This window comes from Notolepis coatsorum (assembly GCF_963971535.1).
Source record: "Notolepis coatsorum genome assembly, chromosome: 14".
NCBI lineage: Eukaryota > Metazoa > Chordata > Actinopteri > Aulopiformes > Paralepididae > Notolepis > Notolepis coatsorum.
The window spans coordinates 2,976,234-2,997,559 of NC_140178.1; the positions used below are offsets into that span (position 1 = coordinate 2,976,234).

The window sequence follows — 21,326 nt, forward strand, 5'->3', positions numbered from 1 at the left end:
AACCATATTGTATGCATTCTAATGCACTCACTCTCATAACACACCATTTCATAGTACAGATTACTTATATCATTCAAGGGTATTTCCCCGCATTAACATTAGCAAGACACATTTGAAAAAACTCACGAAGGGTATAGGCTGGCTCACGTTCAAGGCCTCCCTCAACGTGAAATGGCGCACGTGCAGTCTTCTTGGCTGTCGCCGAAATCTGTGGACTTAACAAAATAATAACGTTGGTCAAATAACTGTTACTTGATTTCATACTGTAGGACACATTTACCTCAGAACATGGCATGCAAATGTTTGTTACTAAGCCAATGTTAGCAGCTTGGTAACAGGGCCTTCCTTGCATTTTCCCTGTGTTTCTTCCATTAAACTCAATCAACCATATTGTATGCATTCTAATGCACTCACTCTCATAACACACCATTTCATAGTACAGATTACTTATATCATTCAAGGGTATTTCCCCGCATTAACATTAGCAAGACACATTTGAAAAAACTCACGAAGGGTATAGGCTGGCTCACGTTCAAGGCCTCCCTCAACGTGAAATGGCGCACGTGCAGTCTTCTTGGCTGTCACCGAAATCTGTGGACTTAACAAAATAATAACGTTGGTCAAATAACTGTTACTTGATTTCATACTGTAGGACACATTTACCTCAGAACATGGCATGCAAATGTTTGTTACTAAGCCAATGTTAGCAGCTTGGTAACAGGGCCTTCCTTGCATTTTCCCTGTGTTTCTTCCATTAAACTCAATCAACCATATTGTATGCATTCTAATGCACTCACTCTCATAACACACCATTTCATAGTACAGATTACTTATATCATTCAAGGGTATTTCCCCGCATTAACATTAGCTAGCAAGACACATTTGAAAAAACTCACGAAGGGCTGGCTCACGTTCAAGGCCTCACTCAATGTGAAATGGCGCACGTGCGTGCAGTCTTCTTGGCTGTCGCCGAAATCTGTGGACTTAACAAAATAATAATGTTGGTCAAATGCCAAATAACTGTTAATTGATTTCATACTGTAGGACACATTTACCTCAGAACATGGCGTGCAAATGTTTGTTACTAAGCCAATGTATCGCCCTGTGTTTTTTTCGATCTTTTTTTCCAAACGATACAATTCACAATCACCCCTCCACATTGTATTTAACAACATTAACATTACCTCTTGCAAGTTGCTGGAAGCCAATAGCTACCGAATTAATTAATTAATATGTGATTAGGAGAAACTTACCTGCTGAGTTACCTCTGCCGCGACGTGAAGCAACACATGATGGTAGAGAGTCATTTAATTTACTTTGACTGTTAAACTTCTACAATGTGTATTTTTTATTGCTTGTATTTGTCTGTGTTTCTATGCTGGTACATCTACTGGCTAAAACATGTCTGAAGTAAAACTGGATGAATGACTGAATGGAAACAACCTTTGAATATCAATAAAGGGAAAAAGAAGGTCATTCGGTCTGGTCATTTGAGTGAAACCCAGTTAACCCTTCGGGTGAACATACAATATCCTTCTCAAGTTGGGGACAGTGCACAAATTCAAAAACATATAACTTGACTGTGTGTGTGTGTGTGTGTGTGTGTGTGTGTGTGTGTGTGTGTGTGTGTGTGTGTGTGTGTGTGTGTGTGTGTGTGTGTGTGTGTGTGTGTGTGTGTGTAGGTGTAGGTAGTTTCCAGCGTGTTCGTCCAACCTGCTGCACAGAAACCAGGATCCCACACAAAATCAATGGGATAAAGTCGTGCCTTGAACAGAAGGGCAGGAGGGCAGGAGGGCACTGTCGTATTCATGCTTACCTGTAAGAGCACAGTCACACATACACACACACACACACACATACACACACACACATACACACACACACACACACATACACACACATATATACACACACACGCATACATATACACACACACACACACACACACATATACACATATATACACACACACACATACACACACACATGCACTCTCACTCATGCATGTTGCTTCTGGAAGATGGATCAATAACATCTGTTTCTTTCTGTTTCTGTCTTCTATTAAATTCTGCAGTGTGAAGAACCAGTCAGGGAAATGGAGGTGTGTTAATCCAACTACTCCCTGGCTAGTGGACGAGCTGCAGGTCAGCATGAAGCCAGAACCCAACATCATAACCCACTCTTATCAACATTCTGATCATCATACCATCATAACCCACTCTCATCAACATTCTGATCATCATAACCCACTCTTATCAACATTCTGATCATCATAACATCATAACCCACTCTCATCAACATTCTGATCATCATAACCCACTCTTATCAACATTCTGATCATCATAACATCATAACCCACTCTTCACTGTCTTTCTCACATATCCAGAATGGACTCAAATGTCCCCCTTTATTCAAGACCCTGATGAAGACCCTGAAGAAGACCCAGATGAAGCCCCAGATGAAGCCCCTGATGAAGACCCAGATGAAGACAGAGATGAAGACCCTGATGAAGACCCAGATGAAGACCCAGATGAAGACCCTGATGAAGACCCAGATGAAGCCCCAGATGAAGATCCTGATGAAGACCCAGATGAAGCCCCAGATGAAGACCCTGATTAAGACCCAGGGGTCTGTTAGTGACAATGTGGTAGAAATGTAAGCCCACAAATGGTCTCAGTTGACTGGAGATCTTGCCACAGACATACTAATAATAATAATAATAATAATAATAATAATAATAATAATAATAATAATAATAATAATAATAATAATAATAATAATAATAATAATAATAATAATAATAATAATAATAATAATAATAATAATAAACGATTGGCTTTAAACGCAAACCATTTGAATCTCGAGATGACAGTTATTCCTCTAGCAGGCTGTTGTTTGAAGTCACCAGGATTCTAGTTTGTGCCGCAATTTCGAAATGTATTCAACATTCAAATGAACTATAATCTTGGCACAAAACACACCTGACATGTGAACGGAACAGCCTGCTGGATGAGTAACTGGCAAGATCCCCTCCAACCGAGACCGGTTCTGGTTCCAAGACCACGTGTTCACTAACGCTCTTTATAACACAGCAACTATACTAAGACATTCTTTTTTTTATTGATTTTTTCCAGGGTTCATACAAACAATGTCATGACTTCACATTCATTTATCCCAGCCTTCTGTAGTACAATTTTCATCCCTTGTTGATAACTCTGAGTTAAAGTGCAGAAGTACAAGTACACAAATGAGGACCAATATAGTCGATAACATCCTATACTTCTTTTTTTCTAGACAAACAAAAACAATAACCAAAAATAACAAAATGATATGTTGGGGTGCATCTTCCTGACTCAACTCCCTTTACACAAGGTTTACTTAACAATTAAACCAAAAGGACGCAGCAATACACATTAAACAAATGAAGAGCGTACCGGTGTAATGTACACTATCCATCTTTCCCATATCTTCCAAAACTTGTCCTGTTGCAGTCTAAAAGAAAAAGTTATTATTTCCATCTTAAAAATATCATAAATAATATCAATCCAAGCATCCACTGTAGGAATTTCTGTTCTTAACCACTTTCTAGTAATCGCTTTCCTGCACTTAGAATCTGAAATACATATCTATCACCATTTTCTGATGGCATAGCGCCCAAATATAGACTCTCCAGCTTAAATGGAATGTCCACCTGGAATACTTTTTCAAAGATTTTATGGACCTCCCTCCAAAAAGGCATCAGCAAGGGACAAGACCAGAATATGTGGTATGATGTCTCCAACAGGTGGAAGATTTGGTATAATGTCTCCCTTGAGCTTGAGTAAAGACCGCTACTCTTCCTAATTTATGCAAATGACATGTCGTCAGCCTGTGACTGCAACTTGTTCCTGTTTGCGGACGACTCAGCCCTGCTGGTCTCTGACAAGAACAAGTTCCAGGTTGAAAAAACCCTCAGCTCGGAACTAGGCAAAATCTGCATATGGCTCGCTGATAACAAACTATCATTACACATGGGCAAAACAGAGTCCATTCTCTTCGGTTCAAATAACAAACTCAGCAAGACCGACGGCTTCTCAGTTGCAGTGGGTGACAATATTGTCACACGGAAAGACGAAATTACCTACCTGGGTTCCATCCTAGAGGCAAATCTTTCCTGTGACAAAATGGCATCCAATGTAATAAAAAAAGTCAACCAACGAACTAGATTCTTGTACTGGATCTCCTCTCTGGTAAACAAGAATACCCTGAAGACTCTGGCAGGAGCACTCATTCAAGGGTACTACGACTATGCGTGCACCTCATGGTACCAAAGCACCTCAAAGGCGCTTAAAACAAAATTACAAACATCACAAAACAAACTGGTCAGACTACTGCTTGACCTTACCCCCAGAACCCACCTCACCCCTGCCCACTTTGACAACCTAGGATGGCTTAGAGTAGACGACAGAGTACAGCAACTTGCAATGGGCCTGGTCTACAAGATACACTATACGACTAAGGTACCCATGTACATGTCAAAATACTTCCCAAAGGTCATAGAGGGGAGGCCGAGTCAGTCTAAAGTGAACTTGATTGATCCATGTTGGCAGACTACACAATTCTTTGTGTGTAATATCTAGTTATTATGTTGAGTCAAAATACGTTTGTTGGCCAGCCGTCTGTTGGTCATCGGTGTTCGTAATCTTACATTTAGATTCAATGTTTGCTCATGCATATCTTGGGACACCTCTAGCTGATAAACCAATCAGGATACAGAAACGGGAAGTACGGACCCCAAAATTGTCAACAAGAACGGAGAATCTGACTGGAACGCTAGCTGTATTATACATCGCAACATGACAGTAAATACTATTGTAATAAAACGTTCAAAACTATGTTCAATTTGTGTATTGTTTTGTTACTATATAAGATTGTATTTTGCACTGTATTAACCATAACGACGTCACAGATGAGCAACGTGATATTAACGTTAGATCCGACGGTCCGACCTAAATACTATTGTAATAAAACGTTCAAAACTATGTTCAACTTGTGTTTTGTTTCTTACTATAAGATTGTATTTCGCACTGTATTAAGCCATATCGACGTCAGGTGAGCTTTCTAGCCATTAGATTGTTAACGTGATATTAACGTTAGATCTACGACCACAATTTGATTCCAAGTTTTTACATACCTCACTTTGTTGGTCTCTCACGAAAGTCTTTCTCTGGACTGCAAATATACTGTCTCATAAATATACTCTTCCAATATATAAATATACATATAAATATATTGTTTTAGATGCTGTTGTCACTATGAATTACAAATGAGGGACCCTGATGTAAACAAGACAAACGTCTTTCTCTGGTCTGCATCCCATCTGCAATTGTTCTGGACTCTTTGTATCATAAACAGTACTGTATTTGCAAATCTGGTATGTCATAATTAAATGTATAGATGTAGCAGTAGGCCTACTGTATCTGTATGTCATGTATGTCATATATGTTATGATGAATTGAAAATGGGGGACCCTGATGTAAACAAGATGAAAGTCTTTCTCTGGTCTGCATCCCCTTAACAATTGTGTGTATTGAGCTGTACTGTATTGTACCCATTCTGCAATCTGTTAATACAGTTTTCAATTAATGTCAGACGTCCTCTCCATAAAAAAAAACATTGAATTGCTCAGAATTTTAAATTATGTCCCCAATAGGACATAATAATATTAATATTATTCCCCGGTATGACACAATAAACACAGAATGAATGCTACCAAAGAGAATGCTATATGCAATTTGTGTATAAAGTGTGTATTAATCCTGTAACATGAGTCAAGGTCAGATCTAGCCTGGCATAGAGAACAGAATGTTGATTTTTTGATGTTCAAGTTTCTTTATTAGTTGTCATACAGAAGTACAGAATACTTTTATATAAAATGCTTCTTTCTGTTTTGCTCCAGAGATTGTGCTAGATAAAAATAGAAGTCAAGTACGTAGACAAGTGTTCAATATATACATACAATGTACAATGCAGAGTAGAAAAGTAACTGAGTTACAATACAATATACTATACAGTACAATGCAGAAATGGGATGAGGTACAATTTACAGTAAGGTGTAATGAGGTATGGGTTGTAGTGCATATTCTTTGCCAATAAATATAAAGTGTGTTTAGGTGTTCTAAAGTGGGTGCTGCAGTGAGTTGTTTGTTTAAAGTGAGTGTGTGCGTGTGGATGTGTGTGCTGTGAGTGCATTTGATGGTCGTTACATAGTGTTATTGTCATTTGTATGTGTGTAATGTGTAACTAGTACAGTGAGAAGGCATTTGGCGATTTCTTTAAACAACGTCTCCTAACAGATGAGGTGGACTTCCATGCTCCTGTAAAAAAGATGAAACTCAAAACCTTCAAGGACACAACAACATCAAGTGTTACCAAGGTGAGAGGCAAGGAGATGGCCCTGAAAGCAGACCGAGACCTCTTCGCCAGGCTTATAGTGGTGGGAACAGTCAGGAAGATTGACATCGGGGAAATGTTAGTCTACAGTCTGGGACCCTTCCCTGCAGCCATAGCGAACATGGATGGCTCTATGGTGAAAACTGATAAAGCCAAGTTAATGCACTTTCTCGAGGGATCAGTAAATCCACCCGCCACAGTTGAAGTCCCTGATGGCACAGGGGTGGAGGTGTTTCTGAATGGGTCACGGTAAATAAGCTGAAACTAAATGCATCCAAAACAAAATGTCTAATTATTTGTTCAAAGCATGCTCAGAGAGAGAATCACAGATTAAATATTTCTTTGCAGGGTGCAGATATTGAGCAAGTTAAGGAGGCCAGATTGCTTGGAGTTATAATAGATGAAACACTCTCTTGGTCAACTCACATTAACAATATTGTAACAAAAATGAGCAGAAGTATTTCAATTATTAGACGGAATGCCTATTTTTTAACAGACACAGCTACCAAGCAAGTCATACAATCACTAGTTTTGTCACATCTGGACTACTGTCCAGCAATCTGGTCAAATGCATCCAAACAAGATTTAAATAAAATACAGCTTACTCAAAATAGAGCTGCAAGACTTGCATTGCATAGCTCAATTAGAAACAGTGTTGAGAAAATGCACAAGGAACTGTCATGGATGAGAGTCAATGAGAGACTAGTGTGTAGTCTTATTTTGTTTATGAGAAATATTTATACTTTGCATAAACCTGTGTGCCTCTTTTTGCAGCTGGTGCTTATTAGTGATGGTCATGGCTATGGCACTAGACAAGCCTTGAAGGGTAGGTTCGCCCTGCCGAGACCCAGAACTGAAGCCTTAAAGAAAACTGTAATGTACAGGGCAATGTCCTACTGGAATAGACTTCCACAATATTTGGTTTCAATTACCAGTAAGGTGGGATTCAAGAGGAGACTACGAGTGGCTGTAATGCAGAAAGAGGTTGATTTTGGTTAGGTCTAATCTGTGTCTAATGAATGGGTTCTTGTGTTGGGTTATGTGTTGTTTTGGAATGTGTTTGTCTAGTGGTTATGAGTATTAGAGTATGAGTGTATGGAATGTTGTGCTGTTTTTGAGCACATTTTAGTTTGCTCTGAGATGTCTTTGTTGTTTTATTGATATTTGTTGTTTTATTGATATTTGTTATTGTTGTCTTTGTTGTCTTTGTTGTTTTATTGATATTTGTTGTTTTATTGATATTTGTTTTTGTTCTATATTAGAAAATTTGGCATACATATTTGGTTGTATGTCTGATTTTAATTGGTTTAATGTTCTATAATTGTTTGTATATTTTATTGGTGTTTTATTGATATTTGTTTTGTTTTTATGTTGTTTATTGATTATTCTTGTTTAATTTTATATGTTTGGATCCAGACCCCAGGAAGAATAGTCGCTGCTGAGGCAGTGACTAATGGGGATCTGAAATAAAGAAATAAAGAAATAAAGAAATAAACACTGTTCTCAATACAGCACCCGACTATTGCTTCACTGTGCTCATGCCTCTCAATACAGTTCCCATGTGGTGATCAGCAGTCCAGAGATTTCTTCGAGCCCCAGTCGCAATCCTGGAACTTGTATACTGCTCCTGCAAAAAAAACACAATGCATGAAGGGGCGATGCACATGCAAGTCAAACAACCTACCATGTACAGACATGTGTCTGTGTTTGGACTGTCAGAACACTGTATCTTCTTTTTTTCATATATTTTATTTCTTTTTTGGAAGGCACAAGTACAGGCATACAATGCACATTGTTGGTTCCATGCTATCTATTGTTTGATAGTTTGCACCATTTAATCTAGCTGTAGAAAGCTCCATTGTTACAACATCAGCTAATAACTGTTTCCAGTGATTAAAGGGCAGAGAATGTGGAGCTTGCCATCAAAGTGCCAATTTTTTTTCTCAGCAGTACTTCCTGCCAAGCTAAAGAATCATCATCATTAAGGAGCAGTAATTTGGGACAACAGGGAATATGTTTTTGTAATACATGTTACTGTTAAAATAAATAACATGTTATTTTCACACTTGTTATTGTGTTATAAATGTTGATTGATTGATTGATTGAAAACGTTATTAACAGATTGCAGAATGGGTACAGTACAGTACAGCTCAATACACACAATTGTTAAGGGGATGCAGACCAGAGAAAGACGTTTGTCTTGTTTACATCAGGGCCCCCCATTTGTAATTCATAGTGACAACAGCATCTAAAACAATATATTTATATGTATATTTATATATTGGAAGAGTATATTTATGAGACAGTATATTTTGTACATGTAACGGTTGTGACAACGTCAAATCTTTAACGTCACAGGCAACAACAAAGACCGCTATTACCATAGTGTAACACACAGCAAGAATGTGAAACAAGTTACTATTATTAGTATTGGGTTAGAGTTGTTTGATTTACACTATCGTAATGTTAGATTGCTATCTGAGAAAGTTAAAATGCTAACGTTAGTAACGTTAGTCTTTGTGAGCTGGCTACAATATTTTCCAATATGTAATCGGACGTCAAAACGGACAACATATAAACTGCTGATGACTCATAACTTCCTATCACGTTTGAATAATGCTGTAAAGTTAAGTAAAAATGCATTTCAATAGTAATAGTAATGAATTGAGAGCTTACTGTTCCTAATTTATGCAAATGACATGTCGTCAGCTTGTGACTGCAACTTGTTCCTGTTTGCGGACGACTCAGCCCTGCTGGTCTCTGACAAGAACAAGTTACAGGTTGAAAAAACCCTCAGCTCGGAACTAGGCAGAATCTGCATATGGCTCGCTGATAACAAACTATCATTACACATGGGCAAAACAGAGTCCATTCTCTTCGGTTCAAATAACAAACTCAGCAAGACCGACGGCTTCTCAGTTACAGTGGGTGACAATATTGTCACAAGGAAAGATGAAATTACCTACCTGGGTTCCATCCTAGAGGCTAATCTCTCCTGTGACAAAATGGCATCCAATGTAATAAAAAAAGTCAACCAACGAACTCGATTCTTGTACCGGATCTCCTCTCTGGTAAACAAGAACACCCTGAAGACTCTGGCAGGAGCACTCATTCAGGGGTACTACGACTATGCTTGCACCTCATGGTACCAAAGCACCTCAAAGGCGCTAAAAACAAAATTACAAACATCTCAAAACAAACTGGTCAGACTACTGCTTGACCTTACTCCTAGAACCCACCTCACCCCTGCCCACTTCGACAACCTAGGATGGCTTAGAGTAGACGACAGAGTACAACAACTTGCAATGGGCCTGGTCTACAAGATACACTACACGACCAAGGTACCCATGTACATGTCAAAATACTTCCCAAAGGTCAGTGAATACCACAACCACTACATCAGAGGAAGCTCAACAAATCATGTTAAACCCAGATTCGGCTCAAACAAGGGACTAAATACGTTTCGCAATTATGCCACAACAATGTGGAACGCCCTACCCAAAGCTGTAAAAGAATGTGAATCCCTGCCCACATTCAAAACCGCTCAGAGCACCTACGGGAGGCTGCAATTCGAAACTGGCCAACGTAAATGCCCAAAACCCCCACCACCTCCTAATAGACAGTCTCCTCCCCACCGCATGTATATATTCCCTCCCCGCCGTATGTATATTTCCCTCCCACCCACCCACCCCCTCCTAATGTACAGTCCCCTCCCCATCTTATGTATATACTCTGTCAGGATCTAGGGGTAACAGTACTGTATATTTGAATACCGTTTATGTCACAAATGTATCAGTACTAAATACCTATATGTCCCTATGCCATAAATGTCATGTATGTTGTGTATGTCATAAATGTCTATATGAATTGAAAATGGGGGACCCTGATGGAAACAAGACAAACGTCTTTCTCAGGTCTGCATCCCCTTAACAATTGTGTGTATTGAGCCGTACTGTATTGTACCCATTCTGCAATCTGTTAAATAAAGTTTTTATTCATTCATTCATTCAACTTGATGTTTTCCATTGTATTTCACATAAATCCTCCCATTCCTCTTCCGTTATATTTAGGTTTCCCTCCCTTTCCAATTTCTGTTTTACATACAATGAATTACCTTTCGTCTGTTCTAGTCCCCTATAAAGTCTTGAGGTAGTTTTTTGGTTTGAGTTCTAAACATAAGCCTCTCTGAAGACTTTTAATAAAATATTATCCAAACGCATTTGTTTACTTCGCTTCAATAATTCTTCGATATCGTGCCAAACTTGAAGAAATCTGTAAAAATCTTAATTTTTCCCAAATATCTCATGGATTCTGCTTCCCATTGTAAATTACATTTTGTCTTTATACTTCTTGAAGGGCTGTACTTAAAACTGAGAATTTTCATTACATTCAATTTATACCCCGAGAATGAACCATATTGTTCTAAAAGTGAGAATAACTGTTCAAGTGAAAGTTCTGGGCTTGATAAATACGTGAATACATCGTCCGCGAATAAGGAACATTTTCAGGGGTTCAATAAAAATTGCGAACAATAAGGGACTAATTGGACAACCCTGCCGTTCTAGTCTAAAGGAAATAGACACTGTCCCATTTATCTTAATTCCTGCCCTTGGTTTATCATAAAGAGCCTGTATTGTTTTAAGAAAACTACTATGAAAGCCAAATGTATCCAATACTATATAATAATGACCAATTCACACAGTCAAAGGCTTTTTCAGCATCCAGCCCCACCAACACTGCCTCTAAATTATACTCTTTTATATGATTAATTACATGTAAGGTCCGTCTGATGTTGTCTTGAGTTTGTCTTTGGCGAAAAAAACCTGTCTGATCTAGGCTGATGATTTGTGGTAAAAGTCCCTCTATTCGCTTTGCCAGTATATGCGTAAATATCTTATAATCCTGGTTGAGAACACTTACTAGTCTAAACGAGCCACATTCAGATTTATCCTTTCCCTCTTTTGAAATCAGTGAGATTCAAAAAAAATTTGTATATCACTTAGTTTGTGTTGCATAAGGTTAGTCAGAGGGTCTTTAATTTTATGAATTGAATTCTCCGCCTGTTGTTTTCTCAACCTATACGCCAACAATTTACTTGCTTTTGCTCCCCCTTCATAATATTTCTGTTTTGTAAATATCAACTTTCTTTGAATATCTTCTGTATAGATCTAATTTATTTTATTATTTTTCTTAATTATTTGTTCTTTAATTTTCCGGTCTACTGTGTCTTTATGGTTTCAATTCTGATTGTAAATCGTCAAATTATTTTTGCCAAGACCTCTTTAAGTGAGCACTGTATCCAATTATTTTACCCCGGAGAACCGCTTTACATGTATCCCAAAGTATCGGAGGGGACACCTCCCCATTGTCATTCTGTTCCAAGTACTCTCTAATATCCACCTCAATTTGATCCTTCATATGATTCAGGACGTGGATATTTAATCTCCACAGAGTATCTCTCTGATCCTTTACTAGGTTCATTTTTAAATAAACAGGGCTGTGATCCGAGAGGTCCATAATACCTATTTCACAGCCATCAAGCCTATGTAAGTCTTTACCAAAGGTAAAGAAGTAATCAAACCTCGAGTACAGCGAATGTGGGTTGGAGAAAAATGTGTAGTCCCTCCTTTGTGGATTCAACTCTCTCCAGACGTCTATTAACCCAATATCATTCATTGCCGTATTTATTTTCTTGTTTATCAGTTTAGACTGAGTTATGTGTGTTTTGGAGGCATCAATATTAGGATTTAATCTAATGTTGAAGCCCCCCCGCAAATCAGGACCCCTTGAGTCTCAGCTATTATCAAAGCAAATAGAATCCTATAAAATTCCCATTTAGAGATAGGTGGGGCATAAACGTTTAATAAAGTTATCAATGTCCCGCCAAAATGTCCTCTTATCAAAACATATCTCCCCTCTATATCTTTCTTTTTCAAATGTGAGTTCAAAACAAAGTTTGGTGGAAATTAGTATCACCACTCCCCTCCTGTGGCCTGCCGAATATGATGATGAAAACTGGTATTTAAAACCCATTCTCTAAAATGTTTGCTCTTTTTGCTCTTCAATCTATGTCTGTAAGATGTGTTTCCTGCAAAAAGGCCACTTCCACTTTATCTCTTTTCAATTTAGTTAATATCTTGCTTCTTTTGATCGGATTGAGTAAACCGTTCACATTATACGTTACAATTTTAACTGCTTGCATATTGTCCAATAGAATTAAACACAAATATCGATAGTAAACTCACTGTATCAAAGGTAACACCCCAGAGGCTGCAAAGAACAGCAGCAACAAAAAAAACGTAAATGGGCAAGAACACAATACAAACATCAACACAAATTTCTACTTCCATGTGTGGGGTCTTCCTTATGACCCTAAGTGAGCCCCGATGGTAAGAGGGCATTGAGGGATAACCTCTCCCCCCTATTGGTGGGAGAGGACCTTCACTTGTTATGTGGTTATTAGGTTATGTGGCTAAGGAAACAGCCCCGACCACACATGTATATTCTTTATAGTGCTGTCAGGCGATAAAAAAAATTTATCTAATTAATTACAGGATTTGTAATTAATTAATCTAATTAATCGCATTTTAATCGCATAACCATTTATGCCTGATATTCTATAATCATATTTTCAAATTGCATGTGTCCGGATGGCAGAATTCAGTACTGTATCTACAAAACCTTCTGTTTAATCATCTTCCATCTATTAATTTGCTTAGATTTTTCAGGTCTGGTCAATTTGAGCATGGTGTTATTCACAGTCAAAGATAAAAATAAATGTATTGATATTCTCATTTGGTTCATTACAATTTACTCAAAATAAGATTTTCATTCAATCAATCACTCAGATTGATTGATTGAATGAAAATGTTATTAACAGATTGCAGAATGGGTACAATACAGTATGGCTCAATACACACAATTGTTAAGGGGATGCAGACGAGAGAAAGACTTTCGTCTTGTTTACATCAGGGTCCCCCATTTTCAATTCATAAGGAATTGTAACTAAGGGTGCAACTTGCACTGTGCAATCCATTCTTTGTGGATCTAGCCCACAGTATTTCTGACACTGGGAATACATTCCCTGAGATCCATAGATGTCCCTAAAATCAGATACCAAGAACATGCAAATTGCCCATATTAAAAAAAAGTCTTGTAATAAATTTTGAGTAAATGTTCGTCTCCTTCAGCACAGATTTTGCTTCGCCGTATTCCCTTCGCCTTTTCAACACATCAGGGGCATAGTCATGATCGAGGTTTACCCTTCTCTCGAAAAGTTGAAATCCCCGCTGCTGCCATGCGTGTTTCAGTATTTCTTCTTTCATCCTGTAGCTTGCCATTTTGACTACAATGGACTTCGGTGACGCTTCCGGGGGCGGCTTCTGCATCATGGCGCGGTGCGCTCTTTCAACTCGTATTTCAAAACGAGACCAAGAGCTCTACGTAGGCGTTCTACATAGGAAACCATTAACGGAGAATTTTTTTCTGCTCCCTCTTTAACTCCGTGGATTCTAATGTTTTCACGCCTGGAGCAGTCAGTTTAGCGTCCATTTGTATCTGGAGTTTCAACAATTCCGCTACCGCTCCCTCCGACGCTTGTATCCATGTCTCGGCCGCCTCTATTCTCTCTTCTGCCACCTCGATTCTCGTATTAGTTTTATTTATTTCGTCCCGAATCCTCTTCAGCTGCTGGCTGTTGTCTTTCATAAACTCCCTCAATTCTTTCAGTATGAGGTCCAGGCCCGCTCCGTCTGTTTGTTCTCTGTTGCGGTCCAGCGTATCACTATCCTCCATATACTGTTGCTAGATTATTATTCTGAATAGTTCTGTTCTTGATACAAGGAAGTTCTGCATTGTGGGTAACATGGACAGAGAGAGCTAGCATGAAAGGGGGTGGTTCTGGGACGCTGGAACTACCGCTGAGCCTTCCCAAGGTGCCCGGGGGCCTAACCTGACGAAACACCAGTGAAGCAAGTGGCCCACTTGATAATCCTGTTAATATGCTGACTCTCACTGCCTATCTACTGTATCTACACGTTGGGTTGTGGTGGCCATTAGGGGCCATGTGGTAGGGTATGGTGGCCATTAGGGCCCATGTGGTAGGGTATGGTGGCCATTAGGGACCATGTGATAGGGTATGGTGGCCATTAGGGACCATGTGATAGGGTATGGTGGCCATTAGGGCCCATGTGATAGGGTATGGTGGCCATTAGGGCCCATGTGGTAGGGTATGAAGTAGGGGTGGGAATCACCAGAGGCCTCACGATACGATATTATCACGATAGTATTGCGATTCAAAATATATTGCGATATGCTGAGTATTGCGATATTAATATTGCGATATATTGCGATGTATTACCTTTTTTCAACTGCAAAGTAAAACTTTGTCAACATGTTTTATCTAATAAAATAAAGTTTTCAGTCCGTTCATCTCACTTCAATAATTTTGATTGCAGGTGCAGCTGGGTGGCGCACCAACGCGAGAGACACTGGTATCGAATCCGACTGTCAGTGTTGCCTCCGGCTTGGCCGGCTCAATTGGCAGAGTCAGCGGGAGGAAAGCCGGTGGGTGGTAATCTGGTCGTTGTAAACAGCGACTCCTACAGGTCGGTTAGGGCACCTGCACAGCAGTGGAGGCTGCTGACCAAATTTTTAGATGAAGCACAAATTATTATATTATATATTAAATTATATTTTTTAAACATCCCCAACGCTGCAACAACCCCATTTCTCCCAGGTGTCAGGCTCCTCATTTGCTTCCATTCATTTTGGGGACCATGTTTAAATATCATCCTTCTGAAGTATAAACAAACTATACTGCTGTGACGATTTCAATAAAACAGACCTTTCTGAGTCAATGGTATGCAGTGGCGTTGCGCAATATGTCGGGGCCCCCCCCGCAGGGCAGACCACTCCCCTAAATCAAACCAAGCAGACCATGGCTCAGCGGCCCGATCAAACCAAGGAGACCATGGCTCAGCGGCCCGGTCTAACCAAGCAGACCATGGCTCAGCGGCCCGATCAAACCAAGCAGACCATGTACAGTATACAGTGGCTAATATACTATCAATACTACTATTGAATATACATACACTATTCATTTCATTTACACTATACATTTCATCAAACCAGCATGTCATGTCTCCTTTAACTGTGGGTGAAAAGAGGGAGAACTACAATGACCAGAATGCCTGGCAATGTTTACTTCCTCCTCCACACAGGCACTAGATCAGCCGTGCATCTGCAACGTACACTAGCCTAGCCACAAGCTAGCGGCAAACATTCATTCATTTAGGCGGCACCACTAACACAGTGCACATGCAAATATTATCTGCAGGCTGCATTAGCAGCCAGCAGCCAACGTGATACATTACATTGTGTTTATATGTGACATAGCCAAGTTAACAACGTTTCATTCCCTTATTCAAGTCTCTAAACAATTCGGCTAGCTAACGTTAACCATTAGCAAAGAACGCTAGCCTAGCCACAAGCTAGCGGCAACATTCATTCATTTACACTAACACAGTGCACATTCAAATATGATCTGCAGGCTTCATTAGCAGCCAGCAGCCAACGTGATACATTACATTGTGTTTATATGTGACATAGCCAAGTTAACAATGTTGCAATCCCTTAATTAAGTCTCTAAACAATTCGGCTAGCTAATGTTAGCCATTAGCAAAGAACGCTAGCCTAGCCACAAGCTAGCGGCAACATTCATTCATTTACACTAACACAGTGCACATGCAAATATTATCTGCAGGCTGCATTAGCAGCCAGCAGCCAACGTGATACATTACATTGTGTTTATATGTGACATAGCCAAGTTAACAACGTTGCAATCCCTTAATTAAGTCTCTAAACAATTCGGCTAGCTAACGTTAGCCATTAACAAAGAACGCTAGCCTAGCCACAAGCTAGCGGCAACATTCATTCATTTACACTAACACAGTGCACATGCAAATATTATTTGCAGGCTGCATTAGCAGCCAGCAGCCAACGTGATACATTACATTGTGTTTATGTGTGACATAGCCAAGTTAACAACGTTGCAATCCCTTAATCAAGTCTACTACAAGTATGTATTGTTCTCTAAACAGTTAGCTAACGTTAGCATCCAGGCTAATCAGGCTTTTGTTTTACAAACACTACAACTTACTTTTTTCTGATCCAGGTGCATAAGTCCACTTCTTCATGTTGCTCAGTTGCTGGTTTATACTTCGGTCCTAATGTTGGCGCAAAGTTTAATTTAGCCTACTGTGTGTTGTTACAGCTGTACTGTAAACTACTAGCTACAAGTTAGCTTGCCTTCACAGCAAGATGGCACGTTCACGTCAACTACAACTACACTAGTCTTCAACTGAGATAAAAAAATATATATATATCATCCAGTGCACAACAATAAGTGAACAAGTGAATAAAGATCTTAAAATATGAATGATTATATTAGGCAAATGAATGTTCTTCTTCAGGCAAAATGCACACATGAGATGATGGAACACAACTTTGACTAGAACACTGACGCCAGCTGCAGTTCTGCATGTATTTTACCAAGCAGACTCTGATTGGATTTCAAAGGCTGCCAATCATTCATCCTCTGTGTATTATTGGATTGTCAAGGCTGTCAATCATTCAATCCTCCATTCAATGGCAAGAGTTTAACTGCACAGCCCGTGCTTAGATGAAGTTAATAGCCTATTTTGATTGGCTATTATTTATTATTGATTTAAAATGGGTCAACCTGTGCAGATATTCTGCACGAATATGCTCAGAGCTGTCAATTTTGGCAATTTTTGAAGAAAAAAAAATTCACTGGCATTTTTTTACAGAGGAAAACGTTTCTAATAAAAAAATAATAATAAAAATAAGAAAAAAATATATATATATGTATATTAATAATAATTATGAATTATGAGTGAATTTGTGTTTCACGTGTTGTCATAGAGAAACCTCCACTGGTGTGGGTACACCAACACGTGTGACACTGTACGCATGTGTCTGTGTCTGTGGAAGGAGGAACATGATCTCTTATCAGGTGTGAAATCCGCTCTACTTTCGGTAGAAGCAACAGCTATTTTGTGTGAAACCACAGCAACTCTCTGACCACAGCAGTCCTTCTCACGTCACGACACGTTCAGCCCAGTCACGGTCCTTGAGCACAGCGTGATATTGATGTTGTATGTTCCGTTAACATTGCCGTTTTTGTGACATTTTCTGTGATATTTCTTTTTGTTTGTAATACTATATCTGCAATGAATCTCACTTCATAAATGACTGAGGGCGAGATTAGAAAGATGACTAATGAGATTACTATAACATAACAGTATCATTATGGTAATTTACTATAACATAACAGTATCATTATGGTAATTTACTGGAACATAACAGTATCCGTATGGTAATTTACTGTGACATAACTGCATAATTATGGTAATTTACTGTGACATAACAGCATAATTATGGTAATTTACTGTAAAATAACAGCATCGTTTTGGTAATTTACTGTAACTGTGTGCCCCCATTCATTTGTATCATCTGGTGTGACGTTAAACTGATGCACAATACTCTCAATGACTTTCTAATCCGTAAAGAATAATAATAATAATAGCTTCATTTCATATAGCGCCTTTCAAAAGACCCAAGGTCGCTTTACATAGGGGGGGGGGAATAACAAAAGTAACAAACATAGTGGACAGACACAACATACAACATACAAGTGAGAAATGAGGGGTTAATAAAGGCCAAGTTGAAGAGGTGGGTTTTGAGCAGTTTTTTGAATGAGTCCAGAGTTGGGGCGGTGCCGAGTTGAATAGTCATTTGATTTAATGTTGATTTATTTTACTGGAAGGTAAAGGCCCCTCATTTATTTGCATGATCTAGTGTAAGTGACTTATTCCAAGCCTGCTGTACCATTCTTCTCCTGTACCTGTATGTCTTCTACTACCTGTACCTCCCCTCCCCCATCCTGCTATGATGCCTAAATTTCCCCAAGGGGATCAATAAAGGTATATCTTATCTTATAATGTCCCTGAACTGCTTTCACCGTCTACAACACTGTAATCATAACTGCCTACCTCATACATAGTCTACCCCAGTCGCGGACTGGGACCATAATTCCTACCGGGAATTTTACTCAGGCAAGCCAGGCCAGGCCCATACCCACCCAATATCAGCATCCAAATCATCCATCAGACGTATAGCTGTTCTATTTCATGGTCAGGTTCCAACAAACTGTCTTCTTTAACTCCCAGCAGTACATCCAATAAAGTGATCAAGTGATCAACATCCGGAGTTTCCACGTCAATTTCAATGTCCATCTGATTCAAAACTCGTGTAGTAACACCTCTGATTGCGCCCCGCTTTCGTCTCATTCTTTCAATTTTTGTCCGACGTTCGTCTTCACCCATTCTAGAGATATCCAAAACGTTCATATCTCCCGGGTTTCGGCAGTTGATCTCATCATGATTTAAATTAATAGGCTTGTTTGAGATTGGCGACTGGCGAGGCCTGCGCAGGCGCACTGCATCGCGCTGGGTTGTGAATAACAAGTTAACTCATTCCTGCCTGCTTGCCTGAACTTATATATGCGCAAATAGAAACATGTATACCGACCTGGCCTGCTTCGGAGTTCAGTGGCCTGACTGCGGGCACAAACAAACAAATTTAAAAATAAAAAAAAGCATTTGCCAGTCTGCCAGGGCAGCCAGGCCATGCCAGTCTGCCAGGCCACCGGGAAAACTCCCGGTGCTCCCGATGGCCAGTCTGCTAGTGGTCTACCCTATACCTCTGTATGATAGCACATACAATTGTGCTGTATATACGTATATACATTTATTTACAGCATATATATATATATATATATATATATATATATATATATATATATATATATATATATATATATATATATATATATATATATCCCTATCTGTCTGGATATACCTGCATAATCCTTCTATATTACTACTTATACACCTGCATATAACCCATATAACTCTGTATGATAGCACGTACAGTACAATGATATATATATATATATATTTATTCTTACCATATATATATATTTAAGGCTGTCAAAGTTAACGCGGTATTAACGCGTTATCGCCCAATTCTATTAACACCAAAACATTTTTTTACTCACGATTAACTTTAAAAAAAATTATAATTTTTATTTTTTTTTTACTAGACTTCACTCAGGTGTATTATTGATGCTCTCATTGATACTATGTTTGTTTCTGAAGTATGTGTGTGTGAGTGTGAGATATATATAGAGAGAGAGGGGGGTGAGAGAGATGAGGAAGGGGCAAGAGAGAAAGAGAGTTGGGAGAGTGTGTGTGTGAGAGAGAGAGGGGGGGGTGTGATTACTCAGCCCTTGTGTGTGTGAATGTAACAAGTTCCTGCTGACCAAATTTTTAGGTGAAGCACAAATTATTATATTATATTATATATTAAATAATATTTTTAAAACATCCCCCACTGTGTGTCAGTGGTCAGTGGACACAGATGAAAACATATTAACATTAGGTGACAGCGGACCTGACCAGATGAAAACATATTAGGTGACAGCGCACCTGACCAGATTAAATCATATTAGGTGACAGCGCACCTGACCAGATGAAATCATATTAGGTGACAGCGCACCTGACCAGATCAAAACATATTAGGTGACAGCGCACCTGATCAGATCAAAACATTTTAGGTGAAGGTGACAAGGAAGCCACAGACTCATACCCCCCCGACACTCAACTAACCGCCTCGGACAGTCCTTCATACCAGTGGCCATCAGGCTCCACAACAGTGGGCAGCGACTGCTGCCAGACATCGACCTAGAACTAATAGGAACCCAAGTAGGACAATAACACTACCTTATGCATACTGCACCTTATGTGGATACTGTGATACTGTGAATAATGAATAATGTATATTTCAGTTAGTTAGATAGTAAATTATATTGACCTATTTGTTTACACTGCTTGTGTTGTTTTCACTACCTGTACCCCCCCCCCCCCCCCCCTTCCCCCATGCTGCTATGATGCCTGAATTTCCCCAAGGGGATCAATAAAGGAATATCTTATCTTATCTTAAAAGGAAAGATGAAATTACCTACCTGGGTTCCATCCTATAGAGGCAAATCTTTCCTGTGACAAAATGGGATCCAATTAGCAGATAGACGCGAGACTGGTAACGTTACAGCTTGTTGTTAGCCTAATGCTAATGCTACCGTTAACGTTAGCAGATAGACACGAGAGCGTAGGTAACGTTAAAGCTTGTAGAATAGACACAATGAGAGGCAACGTTAGCGTTAGCAGAATAGACACAACGAGAGTCTCGTTAATGTTGTTATTGATTGATTGATTGATTGAAAACTGTGTTTTACTCTGGCTTGCGTCTAGCTCACGGACATAGCTATGCTGCAGCTCTCAGCTGTACACCAGCGGCACCGCCTCCCCACACGGAGACAAACTGAGTACTTAGTACCTGCAGTGGAAAAGGAACGAAGTACCAGGTACCTAAAGCGAGTAGAGTAGAGTAGGGTAGAGTCGAGTAGGTACCATGCAATGGAAAAGGGGCATTATAGTACTACCTATCAATCATGCTAATGTTTATACTACTATGCTACTATGCACTCAGAGTTTAACACTCAAGTTCGACACTATTTGACGAACTACGCCACTGACCCTTAGCTGCCAGAGATGTAGCCCTCCTGCTGACTTGTTGTTAACTCTCTTTAGATAAAAGCGTTCAGCTGAATGACTAACTGTAAATGTAAATGATTCCATTGAAGCCAACAGGAGAAGGGAGGAGCCACTGCTGCAGAAAGAGAGATCATCCGTGGGTCAACAACAGCTTCCATCAACAGTTCTTTCAATCAGTGCAAATGTTCATAATTGGCT

The 21,326-nt window shown here is 39.4% G+C and overlaps 1 pseudogene across 1 annotated transcript in view; it reads right to left on the reverse strand.

Annotated features, from left to right (window-relative positions):
• LOC311239872 (XK-related protein 8-like) overlaps positions 1 to 1,307 on the reverse strand; it is a 53,012-nt pseudogene extending 51,705 nt beyond the window's left edge. The window contains exon 1 of the transcript in view: positions 1,254 to 1,307. The product of the transcript in view is annotated as an XK-related protein 8-like (transcript). The remainder of the gene's footprint in view (positions 1 to 1,253) is intronic.
• Positions 1,308 to 21,326: the final 20,019 nt, after the last annotated feature.